We start from the raw sequence: 20,267 nt of genomic DNA, 5'->3' as shown, positions 1-20,267 counted from the left end.
GCATTCTTGGGATTTTCCAGATGTTGTCATGTTCAGAACTGTACAGTCAGCAGCACCCATTGCGTATTAACAACCAAGGGGTGAATCTTTAAGAGGGGGAGAAAAACTCTGAATAATTTAAAATGCCTGAGAAAGAACAAGAAAAGCGAACTCAGTTTGCCTGATATTGAAGGCAGCAATTTTTTATATTTTTCCTCCCAGTTGTCAAGAGTAGAATTATTATTAATTAAATTTCTATTCCGTCCTTCTTCCCAAAAGAGCCTAGGGCAGCAAACACCAAAGTGGTAAAATAACACTATTAAAAGTAAAATAAAAACATATTTAAAACAACTAATAACAATTTAAAGCATCTAAAGACAATTAAAATTATCAAGAGCATCATGCTGGTCTTCTTAAAATAGGGCATGCCAGGGCTTAATGTGGAACACTGCAGTTGTCCTTAATCAACACAATGCTGTATGTGAAATCAGTACCTGAAGCTAAACTAGCCTTTCTTCTCTTACTGCAGTGAAACCAGATCTCATGTTTCTCTTTTGTTGGATGTCTACTAAAAGCTGAATTTCTACAATCAATCCAGGGCAGAGCTGCTTCTTCTTCTTCTTCTTCTTCTTCTTCTTCTTCTTCTTCTTCTTCTTCTTCTTCTTCCAGCCCCATGGTAGTTTAACAAGAACCACAGGAGAATCGGATGAATCCAATTCTGGGCTCTCGTACAGGCTATCTTATATGTAAAATATTCTATATCTCTGTTCAGGGATTTTTTCAGCTGGAACTCAGTTCCGGTACCTCTTCGGTGGGCACCATTGCCATTCTAAGGGAACGAGGTAGGCGTTCATGGTGAGCTCTGGCACATCTTTTTCTATATAACTAGCACACACTCTGTTGTTCTTTAAATGTTACACTTCCATGCATATTAAGAAATGGAATGGCAGCACATTCATTAAATTGTGAGGTTCAGGATGTCACAAGTCTGCCACTAACTCTCTTTTCCAGGGATAGCATAACTAGATATTATGTGCCATAGTGATGGTTTTTCAGAAAGTTTACATGTCAGGACGGATAGGAATATAAGCTGCTGCCAGACCACTGGTCTATCTTTTACCTCAGTATTGCCAACACTGACTGGCAGTGCCACTCCAGGGTTGCAGAAAGGAGTCTCCCAGCCCTAGCTGGAGATGTAAGAGAGTGAACCTGAGATCTTTTGCATGCGAAGCCCAGGCTTTACTACTGAGCAATCCAGCACTATTAATGGATGTTTATGTGTGCTTTGGTATGTTCCCGCTCCAGACAGCTAAAGCCCCTGTTTGACATAGAACTTGGCCACTGCACTTTATGCACTGGTAACTTCCAGATTGGATTATCGCAACATGCTTTTATGTGGGGCTGCTCCTGAATATGACTTCAGTTGCGACAAAATGCAATTGCTACAAAAGGCAAAGACCAAATAACTTCCCAGGGTTCTATTTAGAACTCACGAAACCTGTTCTAAAACAGCTATACTGGTTGCTAATTTGTTTCCACACCCAATTCAAGGTGCTCACATTAGTGTTTAAAGCCCTAAACAACTTAGGCCCCAAATATCTGAAAGATTGCTTCCTTCCCTACAAACCCTGGGTGAAGTGTACCTAAGAAACCATAGAATCGTAGAGATTAAGAGTCTTATTCTTTAGTGATATGTGGGGCTATTGTTGTACTCTTAATAAAAGTTGTAGATATATGCTTCCTTTGGAAGCAAGCAAGAACAGATTTTTAACTTTATGGACACTTTAGAGGCAGATAGGATAGGATTTTCTTTTGCATTTTATTAAACTTGCACAACTATGGTTTATGTGTTAAGATAAGTTATCTTAAGAATTCATTTAAGTTTCCTGTTCTCTCTTCCGCCCTCCAGCAGCCGCTGTGCTCTCTCCTACATTAGTCAGGAAAGTCCCCCAAATTTCTGGAGAGGCTTGGTTGGGGGGACGTTGTAGCGGGTTTCAAGGGGAAGAGGGGCCTGGAAACTTTCCTTCTGTGAACTTCCTTAACTTATTGTAAACCTACATCTAGTGGTTTCCCCTTCATGGATCACTGCCTTGCCGTGGCGAAGGGGCTTGAAGAACTCAGAGAAGCTATGAACTATGCCGAGCAGGGCACCCAAGATGAACAGGTCATAGTGGAGAGTTTTGACCAAACGTGATCCACCTGGAGTAGGAATCGGCAAGCCACTCCAGTATCCCTGCCAAGAAAACTCCATGGACAAAGACAACAGGCATATAAAAGATATGACGCTGGAAGATGAGCCCCTCAGGTCGGAAGGCGTCCAACATGCTACTGGGGAAGAGCGGAGGACAAGTACAAGTAGATCCAGAGCTGATGAAGCGGCTGGGCCAAAGCCGAAAGGACGCTCAGTTGCGGATATGCATGGAAGCGAAAGGAAAGTCCAATGCTGTAAAGAAAAATATTGCATAGGAACCTGGAATGTAAGAACCATGAACCTGGGTAAGTTGGATGTGGTCAAAAATGAGATGGCAAGAATAAACATTGACATCCTGGGCATCAGTGAACTAAAATGGACGGGAATGGGCGAATTCAGTTCGGATGACTATCATATCTACTACTGTGGGCAAGAAACCCGTAAAAGAAATGGAGTGGCCCTCATAGTCAACAAAAGAGTGGCAAAAGCTGTACTGGGATGCAATCTCAAAAATGATAGAATGATCTCGATACGAATCCAAGGCAGACCTTTTAACATCACAGTAATCCAAGTTTATGCACCAACTACTGGTGCTGAAGAAACTGAAATTGACCAATTCTATGAAGACTTACAACAGCTTATAGAAGTGACACCAAAGAAGGATGTTCTTCTCATTATAGGGGATTGGAATGCTAAAGTAGGGAATCAAGAGATAAAAGGAACAACTGGCAAATTTGGTCTTGGAATTCAAAACGAAGCAGGGCAAAGGCTAATAGAGTTCTGTCAAGAGAACAAGCTGGTCATCACAAACACTCTTTTCCAACAACACAAGAGACGACTCTACACATGGACATCACCAGATGGGCAGCATCGAAATCAGATTGATTATATTCTCTGCAGCCAAAGATGGAGAAGCTCTATACAGTCAGCAAAAACAAGACCTGGAGCTGACTGTGGCTCAGATCATCAGCTTCTTATAGCAAAATTCAAGCTTAAACTGAAGAAAGTAGGGAAAACCACTGGGCCGGTAAGATACAATCTAAACCAAATCCCTTATGAATACACAGTGGAAGTGAGGAACAGGTTTAAGGATTTAGAATTGCTGGACAGAGTGCCTGAAGAACTATGGATGGAGGCTCGAAACATTATACAGGAGGCAGCAACGAAAACCATCCCAATGAAAAGGAAATGCAAGAAAGCAAAGTGGCTGTCCAATGAGGCCTTACAAATAGCGGAGGAGAGAAGGCAAGCAAAATGCGAGGGAGATAGAGAAAGATACAGGAAATTGAATGCAGAATTCCAAAAAATAGCAAGGAGAGACAAGAAGGCCTTCTTAAATGAGCAATGCAAAGAAATAGAGGAAAACAACAGAATGGGAAGAACCAGAGATCTGTTCAAGAAAATTGGAGATATGAAAGGAACATTTCGTTCAAAGATTACCATAATAAAGGACAAAAGTGGTAAGGACCTAACAGAAGCAGAAGACATCAAGAAGAGGTGGCAAGAATACACAGAGGAATTATACCAGAAAGATATGGATGTCTCGTACACCCCAGGTAGTGTGGCTGCTGACCTTGAGCCAGACATCCTGGAGAGTGAAGTCAAATGGGCCTTAGAAAGCATTGCAAATAACAAGGCCAGTGGAAGTGATGGTATTCCAGCCGAACTATTTAAAATTTTAAAAGATGATGCTGTTAAGGTGCTACACTCAATATGCCAGCAAGTTTGGAAAACTCAGCAGTGGCCAGAAGATTGGAGAAGGTCAGTCTACATCCCAATCCCAAAGAAGGGCAGTGCTAAAGAATGCTCCAACTACCGCACAATTGCACTCATTTCACACGCTAGCAAGGTTATGCTTAAAATTCTTCAAGGAAGGCTCAAGCAGTATGTGGACCGAGAACTGCCAGAAGTGCAAGCTGGATTTAGAAGAGGCAGGGGAACCAGAGACCAAATTGCAAACATGCGCTGGATTATGGAGAAAGCTAGAGAGTTCCAGAAAGACATCTACTTCTGCTTCATTGACTATGCAAAAGCCTTTGACTGTGTCGATCACAGCAAACTATGGCAAGTTCTTAAAGAAATGGGAGTGCCTGATCACCTCATCTGTCTCCTGAGAAATCTCTATGTGGGACAAGAAGCTACAGTTAGAACTGGATATGGAACAACTGATTGGTTCAAAACTGGGAAAGGAGTACGACAAGGCTGTATTTTGTCTCCCTGCTTATTTAACTTATATGCAGAATTCATCATGCGAAAGGCTGGGCTGGATGAATCCCTAGTCGGAATTAAGATTGCTGGAAGAAATATCAACAACCTCAGATATGCAGATGACACAACCTTGATGGCAGAAAGTGAGGAGGAATTAAAAAACCTTTTATTGAGGGTGAAAGAGGAGAGCACAAAATATGGTCTGAAGCTCAACATCAAAAAAACGAAGATCATGGCCACTGGTCCCATCACCTCCTGGCAAATAGAAGGGGAGGAAATGGAAGCAGTGAGAGAGTTTACTTTCTTGGGTTCCATGATCACTGCAGATGGTGACAGCAGCCACGAAATTAAGAGACGTCTGCTTCTTGGGAGGAAAGCAATGGCAAACCTAGATAGCATTCTAAAAAGTAGAGACATCACCTTGCCAACAAAGGTCCGTATAGTAAAAGCTATGGTTTTCCCAGTAGTGATGTATGGAAGTGAGAGCTGGACCATAAAGAAGGCTGATCGACGAAGAATTGACGCTTTTGAATTATGGTGCTGGAGGAGACTCTTGAGAGTCCCATGGACTGCAAGAAGATCAAACGCATCCATTCTTAAGGAAATCAGCCCTGAGTGCTCACTGGAAGGACAGATTGTGAAGCTGAGGCTCCAATACTTTGGCCACCTCATGAGAAGAGAAGACTCACTGGAAAAGACCCTGATGTTGGGAAAGATGGAGGGCACAAGGAGAAGGGGACGACAGAGGACGAGATGGTTAGACAGTGTTCTTGAAGCTACAAACATGAATCTGACCAAACTGCGGGTGGCAGTGGAAGACAGAAGTGCCTGGCGTGCTCTGGTCCATGGGGTCACGAAGAGTCGGACACGACTGAACGACTAAACAACAACAACACATCTAGTGGTTTATACTGACAAATTCACATGTCGTTACACTGACTTCTAAATGAAAATCTGATTTTTTTTGGGGGGGGGGGGGATTCTTTGTCCATCACAGTACTCATTTACAGGCACATCACTTTTCACAAACACAGAATGTATCAAATAAGCCAGCGAGTCATTACTCTCTTATTCTCTTTCACGAGACATTTCATTTGAGGCAAGATAATTGCACTTTCTACTCTTCTCATTAGTAAGCCTCTGCTGATGTTGGCTATTGAATTAATGAGAACAGGTGGCATTTGGTTTTCTTTTTCTTTCTCTTCGCCACCCACCCCTTGAGCCTTTCTGAGTGTGTGTGTGTGTGTGAGAGAGAGAGAGAGAGAGAGAGAGAGAGTGTCAGTCTACCATTGCTTTGTTAATGGATAATCAGCTCAATTAGTAGAGACTTGACAGGTGCTATGCATGGCTAAATCACCTCCATTTCTTGTAATGAGCAGAAACACACTGTATCTCAGACGTACAAATTATATTACCAACACAAAACTAAAGTGAACAGAGTTTAAAGTGCATGATGGGTGGTGGTATATATGTACACACACACACACACACACACACACTCTTTTTCTGAGGCCCTGCATAGTCAACGCCACAGTTTAAATTAAGCTGTGTACAGTGTAAATGTCAAACATAAACTCCTCACTTCACTGATACTGTAAATATTGGAACCAGAGAAGGCCCTAGTTCAGTGAATGAGCACATGCTGTGCCTGTTGACCATCTGAGATTCATTCCTTGGCATTAACAGTGGAAAGGATGTCACGTATTAAGGGCAGGAAATGAGGCCTTTGAGAAAATTGCCATTCAAGGCAGTATTTGGCTGGGTGGATCTACTTGTCGAGCTGGATTGACAGTCTATAACAGGGGTCCCCAAACTAAGGCCTGTGGGTCAGATAAGGCCCGAGGGACTTGTTTATCCAGCCCATGGCGCCTGCTCATACCGGCGCTGCGCTGCACGGCTTCCCACTTCCAGATCGGAGGAGCACCAGAAATAGCTTGTGCACATGCACTATTTGCACATGCGCAAGCTATTTCTGGTGCTCCTCCGACCCGGAAGTGCACCGGAAATAGCGTGTGCACACGCGCATGGGCATGCGCTCCCCCGCCACCCGGCCCACCGCGCAATCAGCGCTGGAGACACTGGCCTGAGACAAGGTAAGTTTGCTGACCCCTGGTCTATAAGGCAGCTTTGTACATTCATATAAATAAGTCACCAACACAGTGCCCATGAACACTACATAATCCAAAGTCACCTCTCATGGACCCACAAAGCCCTTGGCCCCTATCAGTTTTTCTTTAAACTATGGTATTTTTTTATTTTATTTTTACTGAGTGGAGATTAGTTTAAAGTGAGGAGTTTGCCTCCAGCAACCTATCTTCTGTAATTTCCCAGAATGCCTCTGTGCCCCACTTTGGCCCAGAGGTGAGCAGCAGAAGGCAAAAACTGGAGAAAGAGGAATCTGCAGCCACCTGGATGGAGAATGAGGAAAAGAGAGGAAGACTCCACCAATACCCAGGAAATTGGGGAAAGTGAGCAATGGGTTGGTGAATGTAACCATCTTGTGCATGGACTTCATCAGTTTGCATTCTCAATTTCATCTGTGAAATGGGTATTTTGTTGTACATTGTGAGGGCAAATATTTGGCGTTAGGGGCTCAGGTCCAACCTCTGTCTTTTACTCAGTTCCTTGGGGCAAATTATTTATGCTTTATTACTAGCTAGGCTCCCACAGCAGCAGTTTTATGATGCTGCCCACAAAACGTATCAAATTTCCAAACGAAGCTACAGGCCCCAAAGGGTTAAGTAACCCTGGTATAAATATTACTAACATTATTCTATCAATATACTAAGCAAAAATAAAGCAGACTCCTTCTGGTTTTATTTTACTGAAATTATATTCATATTTGAGTGATATGAGGGAAATTGTTATTTGGTCTTTTGATTAATTGCATTTTAATAATGTGCTTTTACTGTCTTAACTGATGAACTTCTGGGCTAAGTAGTACAGATGCCTGCAGGAACATCCTGAGAAAACTAGGGGACAGGTAAGTGGGGCAGAGTCAGCCAGCTAGTTCTGACTCACTTCCCAAGGTATGGTTGCATTCCACCTTCTGCAAGTGGGCAAGTTATAGCATGAGACCCTGAAGGATAAGCCAGTCTACAGAACTAAGCTCTGTAGTCGGACTTGCCTGGTAAAATATTTTTGGAGCTCTCCAACAGTTCTGTGACATAAAAGCTCACAGTACATTTCAAAGTATCTTTCCCAGATGGGTAAAATGCTAATATAACATATAACAATAAGTACTTTGGCCTGATAATTGGTACCTTGATCCTATACAAAGTCACAAAGAAGAATACAGCAGAGTCTTGCTCTTGTGATACAAGGCTATATGACAGGGATGGGAAACCTGTGTCATTGTCACACTGTCCCCCCAATGCTCTTGGACACCTATTCCCATTAGGTAGCATGACCAATGCTCAGGGATGATGGGCGTTGGAGTCAACAACATTTGAGGACCAATATTAGTGACACCTGTGCTAGGTGGTTGTGATTATTAGGCCCAGAGGGCCATAGGTTAACTGGAGGGCCACAAGTTAGCTGACTCTGGCCTACAGGGAGAGAGTCAGGCAGATAATGAATGCTACTCCATTTGCTCACTAGTCATTTGCTTGCATGCTTGGAGGGAGCAGGTTAACGTGCCGCAATAGCAAAGGGAAGATGTCCAAAGGCTTGAAGTTAATAGTGGCCCACCGAAGGGGTGTGGCATTTGCACAGCGATGCTGGTCATGAAGCTGATCATGCCAACATTTAGCTCTAATATACCACAAGTGTTGACATTCCATGATTATGTCATAAGAGCCTTTGATCAGTCTTGGCCTCGATTTTAAACAGCTACTTCACGATTACACATCAAATGTGTAAGACAGTTTTTCTCTTTGTTTGATAGCTCAGTAGATTGATAGCTCAGTAGTACCCCAACAGGCCAACACTCACTCATTCAGCTCAGTAACTCCTCCCAATTTGGGAGAAAGGAAGGATATAAATACATTTACTAATAAAAATAATTTTTCATACTGTTAAAGCTGTAACACATCACATCTTTCTCTTTCAGAACTGAAATCTCCAAAAGGTCTCTTCATATTAGCTTTGTAGTGCTTGCAACACTTTTTTGGGGGGGCGGTATTGTTTTATTAACTGCTATCCCTACCAAGTTGATATGCATGTGTGTGTGTGTGCGCACATGTAACAAATCTACATATATGTTTTGTGTTCTTTAACATAAAGTATTGTCTACAGGACAGATACCAATTTGGAAGAATTACACATTTAATCAGGCCACGAAACACGTGTTGTTTATTGAAGACTGAGGTGGGTTATGATAATTCACCACACACAGAGAGAGAAGGCACTTTGGTAACACTACTATTTCAGCCAGAAAGCCCAAAGGTGAAATTCTAGCACTTTCATCCACCCGACCATCAAGTCATCTAAGCAATTACTCAGTTAAAGGAAATGATGTGTAGATACTGTAGGTTGATAAAGTTAAAAGGTGGTTCATTAAAAAATATTTTTCTCCTCCAAGAAATAATCTGCATTTTGAAGTAACTCGAACACAAAGAACAGGAAGAAAGAAGGGAAATATGGGTTTTTTTATCATATCATTTCAAGTTTGATTAAGTTACAGGAAAAAGTAAATGGCATTAGAATATAAAGGAAGCTAATCTATAAAGGAAGTGGGGGGGGGAAGGTTAAAGAAGTCAACAGTAATTAAATGGTGATTGAAGCTGAAAGAAAATTGATCTGTGTTAGCTGAAGGCCGTTCTTCCCTTTTGGGATGTTATGCATCGGTGAAGAGGGGAAAGAAAGGTTTCTGCTGTTTTGATATGGAAATACATGTCACATCATCTTAGCTTGTGGCACTGTGACTCAGGGCTGCCATGGATTTCTGGTACACTGCTCCTAGTGTCCTATGCATGCTTGGGGGGCATTGTGTGAAGATGAGTTGCTTGAACAAAGACCTGTGAGGTCAAAAGTCATGGGAGCTTGGGAGCTTTGTATGCTGTTTTGTCTCAAGCGTGGGTGAAAAAGAATCACTCTAAACTAGCAGACGGGATAAGAGCAAATCTAACAGATATCTGTCTTGGAAATATGAAACACATACAGCACTAATACAGGGGGTAAAGGTTCCTTTGTTGGTATTTTGTGGTGTCTGCAAGAATACTGGCATGATAAACTCTAGAACAATCTGGTTGTTTCCCCAAACACACTGAAGGTATTTGTTTGATCCATTATGACTGAAATAGTTAGATGATTTCATTCCAAGTAAGAGCTTGGAGCACATCTGAAGAGATGTTAGGATAGAACAGACACTTACTAAAAAACATGCTTGTTAAATTATCTACCTCCATCTCATACATGCCCTTCGGGAATTGAGACAAGATAATCAGAAGAACCTTGCTAGATCATATCAAAGGGCCTCTTGTGTACAGTGGTCAGTCAGTGGACAAGTCTTGAGAACCACAAGTAGAAGGATACTCACCAAAGAGGGCTTCCAATCCCTTCCTCCTCTCTCCCATTAAAGCCAACTCTGTCCCCTGAAGAGCTTCTGAACAGTGTGGCATGAAGCAAGGAGAGGTTGCTGAAGGAAAGAGAAATTAACCAAAATTAGGTGAGGGCACCTTGCAGGTGCATAAGCCTTGCTCAGCAAAGGGGTGTCTGTCTGATTTTGGTCAATTTGCCCTCCCCTGATAACCCAGTGCCCCAGTCCACACCATGCATCATCTCATAATGTCAAGGAGGCTCTTTGGTGCACACAGAGAGCAGTAGAAAGAGGAGGGGAAAGGAAAGCCCTCTTCCTTGAGTTTCCTTGTGTTTATGGCTCTTGGGACAAAAGACAAAAGCCACTATTTTCCCCGGCCCTTTGAACCACCACCAACCTTCACAGTTGGCTACAGCAGTACTGCGGATGCTTGTCCTTCCCTTTTTACCAGTGACACCAGTATTCCAAACTGTTTACTATGAAGTGGTCTCCTGAAGGTCTTATATAAATGGCAGAAACCCAGGAAATTATTGGCAAAATTTGAGAGTATGGGAGCAGGGATGTGAAATATTGTTTATGCAACTATGAACTGGGCTGCCTTGAAGCAATTTAGTTTTGTTTGCCAGTGCAGGGGCACAATAGAATAAAACAAAACACTGTTGTCATTCCCTCGAATGCATGGATTCAAATAGCCTGCTCAGTGCTTTCACAGTTGCACTAAGTCAGTGCAGCCTGCCATCATCAATGGTTCATGCTAGCATAATAATAATGGGAACTTTGCTCTTCTCACTCCCCAGGATCCATCCAGAAAATGCTCTCCTACGGTAAGTGCCTTTTGGAGACCAATTGGGATCTAAAGAAGCATTTCATTCTTGAAAGAATTATTTTCATTCACAGTGAAACACTCTTGAATTTTACAGATCATCACCAAAAGTGGGGTGGGTGAGGTTTTTTTTTTTTTTGTTAATAGTTGGTGAAAAATGCCTAAGGAAAATGTGTCCCTAATCCTATTAGCTGACTTAATATAGAATTATTAAAAGCCTTGATATACAGGATTTAACACAATCTTTCTAGCAGGGTGTGATGTAATCTATTTTTGTTCCTCAGCTAGCAGATGGCTTACCTTTAAGTAATTTCCAATATGTTAGGAGATCAAAAGCCATCCTCTCGCCACCGAGGCAGTAATCGCTCCTCTCTGCTGGGGGTTGCTTGGTACTGTGGTGGGGATATGCAAAGGCTGCTGGCATTTCCAAACATAGAAGGCCGACATTTCTTCCGACTTTGAAGTTAATAATCCTTCAGAAGTTGAAAAACTGTGGGATTTTCAAAACGCTTTTAATGTTCTATATGCCATGCGCTAAAAGTAAATATCTGCAAGTAATCACTGAAGGCTGGCACATGGAATTATTTTACAGCACCAACCACTGTAGCCTAATGTGCTCTGTGACAGAGTAAATTGTGTTTGTTTTTTCACATTGATCGCGTTTTTAGGGAAGGAGGAAGACTCCAATCACGTTGTGTAATAAAGTGCCAAGAGTAAAGTGTAGGCATACAGTCTCCACCGCAGTGTGAGCAGACTCTCTTTCAAGGAAACCTCAACAAACCTCTTTTGATACACCTTACAGCAGGGTTTTCCAAACTTGGGTCTCCAGCTGTTTTTTGGACTGCAGTTCCCATCACCCCTGCTGGCAAGGGATGGTGGGAATTGTTGTCCAAAAGCAACTGGAGACCCAAGTTTGGGAAACCCTACCTTAGAATATGAAGAAGACTGAATATGCCTTGTGGGGATATAAGCTGCACATTGCCACTTCCCTGGAGACAGGCAAGGGGAATATTTCTGTATTGGTTCCAGGAGGCCTCTCAGTCACTTGTGAAACTGTGGCTATCTGCTTTTCTTAAACCAATTTGAAAAGCTAGTTAGTATTCAGACCACAGTGGTAGACTTGTTACTTCTGCTCAGTGGTAAAGCACACACAGACATTCAACAATTCAATTCCTGGTGTCTCCAGCTAAAAGCAGCAGGTGATGGGAGAAGACTTTCCTGAGACCCTGGAGAGCTGTTGCCAGTCAGAGTATACAATACTGGCTAGATAAACAAACGGCTTGACTCCTGAGTCTTCTGCTTTTTCGTAAACCATATCCATGATGTGAATCTTGGGGATATGTGATCTTCATACTGGAATTGGACAATACAGAGGTCTTGTTTTGTCATCCATTTTCAATCCAACATTTACAAGTATGATCCTCAGCAAATTTTGAAGGAGTTCTCCGGCCAGGCAGCCATGCCCTTCCCAGGATGCACCTTTCCATTTATCTCCCTCAATGATCAGTAAGTATTTCATGACCACTGAGCATATTCAGTCCTCACTGTGCTGTTCTCGAGGTTTTCCCCCTTAAGAAATCTTTCTGAAATAGGTTGCTCTGGCTGGAACTACTAGTATGGAAATGCCTTTGCAAGTAAGCTTAATTAGGGCCCCATCTGAACTGCACATTTAAAGCGGTGTCTTTAAATAGTTATAGCCTCCTCCAAAGAATCCTAGGAACTATAGCTTCTTAAGGGTGCACAGTTAGGAGCCCCCTATTCCCCTCACAGAGCTATAGCTCTCAAGCGTGGTTTAACAGTCAATCCCTCTTTCCAGTAAAACCTGGGAAATACAGGTCTGAAAGGGGAATAGGAGTCTCCTATCAACTCTCAGCATCCTTCCCAGAATTCTTCAGCAGAGCCCTGATTGTGTAAAATGGCCTTATAATGCAGATAGGTCCTGAGAGAGAAGTCGCCATAGTACAGGTCAAAGACTGTGTGTGCTTCTTATTTGCAGCAAAGGAGCTTCTGCACAGCACAAAGTAGTCCAAGTTAGTCCATTGATGATCTATCTGGAGCAATAATTTCATGGAGCAGATATTCATCAGATGTGTATAAAAAAAATGAGAACTGAATGGTAGATCTGCAAATAGCCCTAGGCAGCAGCCACACATTGGTCACAGCATGAAGAAAAATATGCAGAAAAAGTACAGTAAGATGGTGCACCTTCTCAAGGTCTCTTTTAGCTGAGTGAAAACAATAGCTTGTTTGATGAACATTCGAGTGGAAATTCAATTGGCCCTAGACAGTCACCCCTCCTGCCACCTAGCATGTGGGCTGTTTCTAGTTCTTAATCAGTACCCAATTGCACAGATTGAGATTAAACTAAAAAAGAAAAAGAAAAGAAAAAAGGTTGCACCTTTCAGATTATCTATGCTGGCAGCCAGGCCACCAATTTGCATCCACAATTCCCCAGACCAAGTATTTCAGGGCATTGTTTAATAAAATGTCAGCAATCATACTTCTTCTTTTTTTAAAGTGTAGAATATTCAGAAAAAAATATGGCCTTCTTTTTCGAAGGGAGATGAGAAAAGAGAAAACCTCAGAAATTTTCTCAGGGAAAAAAAAAGCCTTACAAGAAATTTCAGTTCAACACTAGAAAGGACATAAAAATAATGGGAATGCAAAATAAAAATAGCTGGTATTGAAAGGAAATAAGCCTAGAGCACATAATGTGTAATGAAGAAGTAGCTTACCTGGCCTGATTTTTGAGATTCCTGCAAGTGACCTTTCATATATAATATGGAAGCACAGGACAATGCTAAATTTACACACAAGCCATCCATCCCATCCAAAGACATCTGGACTTGAAGGACTTGTCAGAATGAATATGAGATGAATCCTGTGTGTCTGTATATATAGAAAAAAGCATAGCACAGCAGTGACTGCACAGCACTTTCTGTATTCCTACTGTGTACAAGGCAAAGATTTTTCAGTTCATACATCATTTACAACTTGCTACAGGGATTCCACAAAGCCGGTACATACCCTTTACACAAAGAAAAGAAAAGAAAGATTCCGGAAAGAAAAGATTCTGAAAGTATGTCTGCTGAATAGGCAGTGAGTGTCAGGGGGTACCTAATGAAACGCAATGCTTGCCAAGAAACGAAATAAATAAGTAAACAATAGTGGCATTTTCACATGCTACTACATGTCCAGAAGATTTCTGCTGAAATTACTTGAAGAAAATATTATTCCCTCACCAATCAGTGGTATCATTAGCCAGAGGGAGGAAGAGACATTGAAGGATAGATACCTCGTTTCCCACACTCCATCTCCTGATAAATAAGATCCTGTGTGTACCATTTGACCCACACCATTCAAATTGTTATTGGGAAGACACATGTCTAGACATGCTGTAACAAACATTTGATGTCTCAGAATATGGCCAGAAAAGCAAAGTCCGCTTGAGGTAGGCGGGTGGGGGAGATGCTAAAGCAGCAAAAGGTTTCTTTCTACTTAGTAGAAGTCAAAACATTTTGTGTTGCCATTCAGAAATGTTTGTTTTAATGAATTCATCATTGTTATCCTTTAGCTTAAATATATATATTAAGGCCACAAAGCAAATTTCAAAAGTAAGGAAGTTAAACAAGAAAAACAACCGATTTAAGATAAAAATAAAACAAAATCAACCTCCGTGTATAACAACCTTTTTCATTATTACACTCACATCCCATCTTCCTTCAAGGGGGCATACATGGTTCTCCACCTCCCCATTTTTTCTTCAAAACAACTTGTGAGGTAGGTCCTTAATTCATTGCCAAATTACATCAGGATGAACAACATTTAAAAATCAAAAAATGCCTTCTTCCATTGTGCTGTTAAGTTTGCTAGCTGTTCTTGGCATCGCTAGTGTTCCTTTTCTGTAAAATGGGACCAATGATGTATATGCAATTAGAGCTTCTATTTTATTTATTTACCTATGACATTTTTGGCCCTTAGGGTCTGAAAGTTTTTGTCTGAGGAGAAGAGATTCAGAGAGAAAAGCAAGACTTGAGGGAATTCTGTGAGCAGAAGTCTTAAGCAAGTCAGAACAGAAAATATCCCCTTTCTTCCAAAGCTCCCAACTTCCCCTTAGCACAGAAAGAGACCACACATTGGGTAAGTTTAAAACGGTTTACTTACAAATTCATGTACTTTTCCATACAATAGCAAAATTGGTAAATGTTTCTAAATTATTTGCACAGAAACACAAAGATGGCTTGCTAAAGCCACACAGTCTGGGCTTGGAGCAAGCAGCCCAGACATATTTACTAGTTGGTTACATGGTGGAAAAGAGCGAGAACAAAGAATTTGGGAACCCTCCCAATGTGACCTAGCTAAGCCAGGGAGAACAGTTTACTCTATGGTCTTAACCCCTTCATGGATTAAATAAAGTTAAGCACATTAGTTATATGAGGCTGGTTTATCCCACACAAAGCAGAGCGCTTATGCAAAATTAGTAGGTTTCCCCCCCAAAATTGGACATTTTGAGAACTAGATCTAGCTATGCTCATCCACATGTTTCAGCTCATCCACTCAGCTAGTAAGAGAAAAAACCAGGAGATTTATCAAGGCTCTGGTGGACCACCATGCATGGCTGGAATGTTACATTCTGCTTAGCAGGTCACAAGTTGTATAGGTTTGAGTTCCTACACAGTGAACTGTTAGAAAAGGGGAAGAGGGCTTGTCAAACCTAAGTGTTTAAGAAAGAGCTTGGGGAGGGGACTTGGAGGGTCTTCTAAACCACAATGAGAGTTATAGATTCTTATTTGGAACATAAGCATAAGGAAAGAATTCTGTAGAAAGATTGTAGTGCCTCAGAACTAACAATTGGTTGTGCTACTCCTGTTCTTAATAAAACACATGGATAACTGAAACTGATTTGGCATGCCTCCTGACTACCTATAGTATTTTTCTGGGCACCACTTCTTAAAGACTTACCTCCCCCACCCCAGCCCAACTTCAGGGAATTGCAATTTACTACAACTGGAGAGTTGGAGACTATAGTGAATAAATATTACAGTCTGGGTTCAAATGTGTTATGTATAAAATGCCTTCTTTATTTGACAGGACTCCACAGGAATCTTTATATGGTGAACCTTAAACTGAAAACACAACTGTAACTTCATCTGGGCCTGTGTCTGTTTGCACTACAATCTTATGCCTGTTTCAGAATTATTTAACCATAATGGTTCTCAGTTGTCATGATCCTGAACCCTAGAATTATGATTCTGTATAGGAGCAGAGCTGGGGAAGTTGTGGCACTCCAGATACTGTTACACTTGAATGCCTAACAGGCCCAGCCAGCCAAGGCCGATGGTCAAGGATGATGGGAGCTGTAGTCCAGCAACATTTGTGGGGCAAGAGGTTCATGATTTGTTCATCAAGGGAACTGAAACACAGTTTTTACATGAGCTCTATGGAAGTAACAACAGAAACCTCTTTGGCTCTAGCTCAGGGACAATGGACCAGGCCAGTGGCAGCTGATCCATTACAGCAAATAGGGCACTGTCCCATCAACTTCAATCTGCCCTCAACCAGTACCACCCACCCTGTCTTTTTTCTTACAACCAATTCAGGAGGTGGCACTGCCTGTTAGCTTCTTCCTCTGAAGTCTCAGTGTTGCCCTTATAGAACTCAAAGCATTGTTGTTGTTGTTGTTTAGTCGTTTAGTCGTGTCCGACTCTTCGTGACCCCATGGACCAGAGCACCCCAGGCACTCCTGTCTTCCACTGCCTCCCGCAGTTTGGTCAAACTCATGCTGGTAGCTTCAAGAACACTATCCAACCATTTCGTCCTCTGTCGTCCCCTTCTCCTTGTGCCCTCCATATTTCCCAACATAATGGAGATTAAATGAGGAGTGGGAGAAAAAGGAGGTATATAAATGCAATAAATAAATAAGATGGGGGCAAATCTAAAATTAGTTGACACTGTTTATCATTGGCTCTGGTTCCACCTCCTGTCTGGGCCCCTAGCTTTCTGCTGCAACAGTCACAATGGGCACTAGCAGCTACTGGACCACACCAAGGCAAGACACCAAGGAATGTGATTCTGCTGCTGACACACTTCTTTTAAAATGTCCAGCTTTTACAAAGTGTGTTTGTAACCATTATCAGTGTGGCCATAAGACAAGATGTGTTTTGAAGGGTTCAGGAATTACAAAGTAAACAATAAAAATCCTTTTCTGCAGTAACTATGGTTTCTTTTAGTATTATTATCTTAGACAATCTCTCAATTTTAAAGGAGTAGGTATTGCAAATAAAGGCTTGGAAATTCTAAATCTCCCTGAACAGTGCTGTTATACCGTATTTTTCGTCCTATAGGGCACACCGGCCCATAGGACGCACCTCGTTTTTTTGGGGGGGGAAATGAATAAAAAAAATTTATTTCCCCCCCTCAGCTGCGGCTGCCGCCCCAAGCCTTGCGGACACCCGCCAGAAGCAAGGGGAGCCCTCTGGAGGGCTCCCCGTGCTTCGGACGGCAGGCTGCCGCCCCAAGCCTCGCGCGCTCGGCGGGACCTCCCGTCGGGCGCGCAAGGCTTGCGGACACGCCCCCGAAGCACGGGGAGTCCTCCGGAGGGCTCCCCGTGCTTCGGGCGGGAGGCTGCCGCCCCAAGCCTCGCGCGCTCGGCGGGACCTCCCGTCGGGCGCGCAAGGCTTGCGGACACGCCCCCGAAGCACGGGGAGTCCTCCGGAGGGCTCCCCGTGCTTCGGGCGGGAGGCTGCCGCCCCAAGCCTCGCGCGCTCGGCGGGACCTCCCGTCGGGCGCGCAAGGCTTGCGGACACGCCCCCGAAGCACGGGGAGTCCTCCGGAGGGCTCCCCGTGCTTCGGGCGGGAGGCTGCCGCCCCAAGCCTCGCGCGCTCGGCGGGACCTCCCGTCGGGCGCGCAAGGCTTGCGGACACGCCCCGAAGCACGGGGAGTCCTCCGGAGGGCTCCCCGTGCTTCGGGCGGGAGGCTGCCGCCCCAAGCCTCGCGCGCTCGGCGGGACCTCGCGTCGGGCGCGCAAGGCTTGCGGACACGCCCCCGAAGCACGGGGAGTCCTCCGGAGGGTTCCCCGTGCTTCGGGCGGCAGGCTGCTGCCCGCAAGCCTTGTGAGCCTGTGGGAACTCCCACAGGGCTTGCAAGGCTTGCGGATAGCTTCCTGAAGCCTGGAGAGCGAGAGGGGTCGGTGCGCACCGATGCCTCTCGCTCTCCCGGCTTCAGCGAAAGCCTGCATTCGCCCCATAGGACGCACACACATTTCCCCTTCATTTTTGGAGGGGAAAAAGTGCGTCCTATGGGGCGAAAAATACGGTACATTCATGGTTTTGTTTTGTTTTTAAAAATGGATTGTTCATATTTTAGGAGCTGTTCTGCCCTTAACAAGCAGAACATTTATTGTGGATGGAATTTGCCCATTTATTGTGTGAAGACAAAAGTGTTTGTATGAATAAACTTTAATCAATTCTGCCTTCACTTTCAGAAATATTTGTAAGCCAGGCATCAAAGAGTGACAGCAACTATGCTTTCAAATGAGAGAAAGTGAAACAGTGTAATACGGGTAAGTTATTTTATAAAAATATAACAGGGTTTATTTCAATAGTTTCCTTTCGTGTTCTACAATAAGAGCTACATAAGATCTGTGTCTTGCAAACTCTTTCATTACTCTTGGAAACTAGGAAAGGAAATGCCTGAAATCAGTAATCTTCTGATGGAGAACCATTAGCGCTCAAAACACTGTATAGCCCATTGCATACTTGCCAATAAAAGCTTTGCTGCATCCAAACACTTTTTATTGTGTGGAAACCTTCCCTCATTACAAGAATGGGTCTTAGCCATCCGGACTAATTACAGTGGTACCTCAGGTTACATACGCTTCAGATTACATACGCTTCAGGTTACAGACTCCGCTAACCCAGAAATAGTACCTCGGGTTAAGAACTTTGCTTCAGGATGAGAACAGAAATTGTGCTCCGGCGGCGCGGCAGCAGCAGGAGGCTCCATTAGCGAAAGTGGTGCTTCAGGTTAGGAACAGTTTCAGGTTAAGTACAGACCTCCGGAACGAATTAAGTTCTTAACCTGTAGAAGGCTCTCTAATCTGAACTTTCATGTGAATTAAACCATTCTGGCACCTAGGTAAGAGGAGTCTACTGCTAAAGGAGGAACATTTTGTTAAAAAAACACCACACAAGTCGGATAACAATATTTAAATACGTGAGATGCAGAAAAACAGCTGGGCAGGCAGTTGGGCAGGGCTGGTCCTTCTATGAGGTGATCCTCAGGCAATGGATAGTGAAAAATGACAGATTGTGCACCTTTCAAACCAGCTCACTGCCTATAGGCCTGGCCATCCCCCATCACAATTAACTGGTCACCCACCCACTGCCACTACTAGCCAGTGGCTGCCACTGCTGTCTGCCACTCTTTCCTTGCTTCTTCCACCTCCATGCCTACCTACCCATCCATCCATCCATCCAACCGCTTCCACAGACTGTCACTGTGCAGGGGCTCCTGGCCTTGCTCTGAGGAAGAGGTTCTTTCTCAGAGCAAGGCATTGTGGGTGAGGTTATCCGTCAAGTGCTTATGCCACCACTGATTTGCAGAGTGTTAAAATGCTCAGCTTTAAAATAGAGTTTAGCATTTCCTTGCATTTTGAAGCTTAAAGAATTTTTAAATTATATATTTAAGCTGCATTTTTAAAGCTGTGGCAGCACAGGCACTCTTTGCCTCATTCAATGAGCTCTTCATCAGACTGAGACCAGGAGTGAGTTTCATTAACATGTCTCTGCAGCTAGCTGAGCAAACGGAGAAGCGGAGAGCAGGCAAAGGAAGAGAAGAACATTGAGTAGTCAAGCAGGTTGAAAGGAGGCAACAGAGGGAGGGAGGGAGGAGGAAAAGGTGGGGTGGAGGCAGCAGAGAAGGGATGGAGGTGGCTGGGTCAATCTCAGGTAGCCGAATGTCTTGTAGCAGCCCTGCGGTGGTTGGACCTTTGGACAACAAAGTAGTCCTGACTTTGCTGAAGGAGAAAAGGAAGATTGCAGCGAAAGTGAATGAATTATTTACAGATGCCTTCACAGAGGAAAATGCAGGGCAGATCTTTGTACTGGCACTAACTTTCTCAGGAAAAGAGAAACTGACGCAAATGGTTGTGGCAAGGGACAAAGCTGTAGGCCTTACTGACAAATCAAAAATGAATAAATCACCAGGTCCTGATGACACCCACCCAAGAGCTCAAGCACAAAACTGCTGATTTAAAAAATGCAACTCGTCTGTAATATCAACTTCCATATCTGAGGACTGGAAAGGGGCGAATGTAACACCATTTTTAAATAAGGGATTCAAATGAGATTCCAGAAATTATATAACAGTTAGCTTAACACATGTTCTAGGGAAACTAGTGGAAAATATTATTAATGGTAGAATTCTCCTTGTCACAATGCTGTATTAGACAAATTCCTGGAAGATGGGGATTATTAGTGGCCACTAGTCATTACGGTCATCAGAGGCAATATGCATCTCAGTATAGATTGAGTGTTGCAACAATAGCGAGGCAAAGGATATTGCCCTCATATCCTGATTACAGTCG

General features: G+C 43.3%; 1 long non-coding RNA gene across 1 annotated transcript in view; it reads right to left on the bottom strand.

Annotated features, from left to right (window-relative positions):
• Positions 1 to 20,267, bottom strand: part of LOC310660775 — a 206,225-nt gene that overhangs the window by 87,594 nt on the left and 98,364 nt on the right. Inside the window, exons 6-8 of the long non-coding RNA XR_014503633.1 lie at positions 13,416 to 13,569; positions 10,981 to 11,170; positions 9,858 to 9,956 (exon numbers count right to left, since the gene is read on the bottom strand). This is a non-coding gene — a long non-coding RNA (uncharacterized lncRNA). The remainder of the gene's footprint in view (positions 1 to 9,857; positions 9,957 to 10,980; positions 11,171 to 13,415; positions 13,570 to 20,267) is intronic.

This window comes from Podarcis tiliguerta, assembly GCF_965153285.1.
Source record: "Podarcis tiliguerta genome assembly, chromosome: 12".
In the NCBI taxonomy this organism is placed as follows: Eukaryota; Metazoa; Chordata; class Lepidosauria; order Squamata; family Lacertidae; genus Podarcis; species Podarcis tiliguerta.
This window is presented reverse-complemented; position numbering and strand designations above follow the sequence as displayed.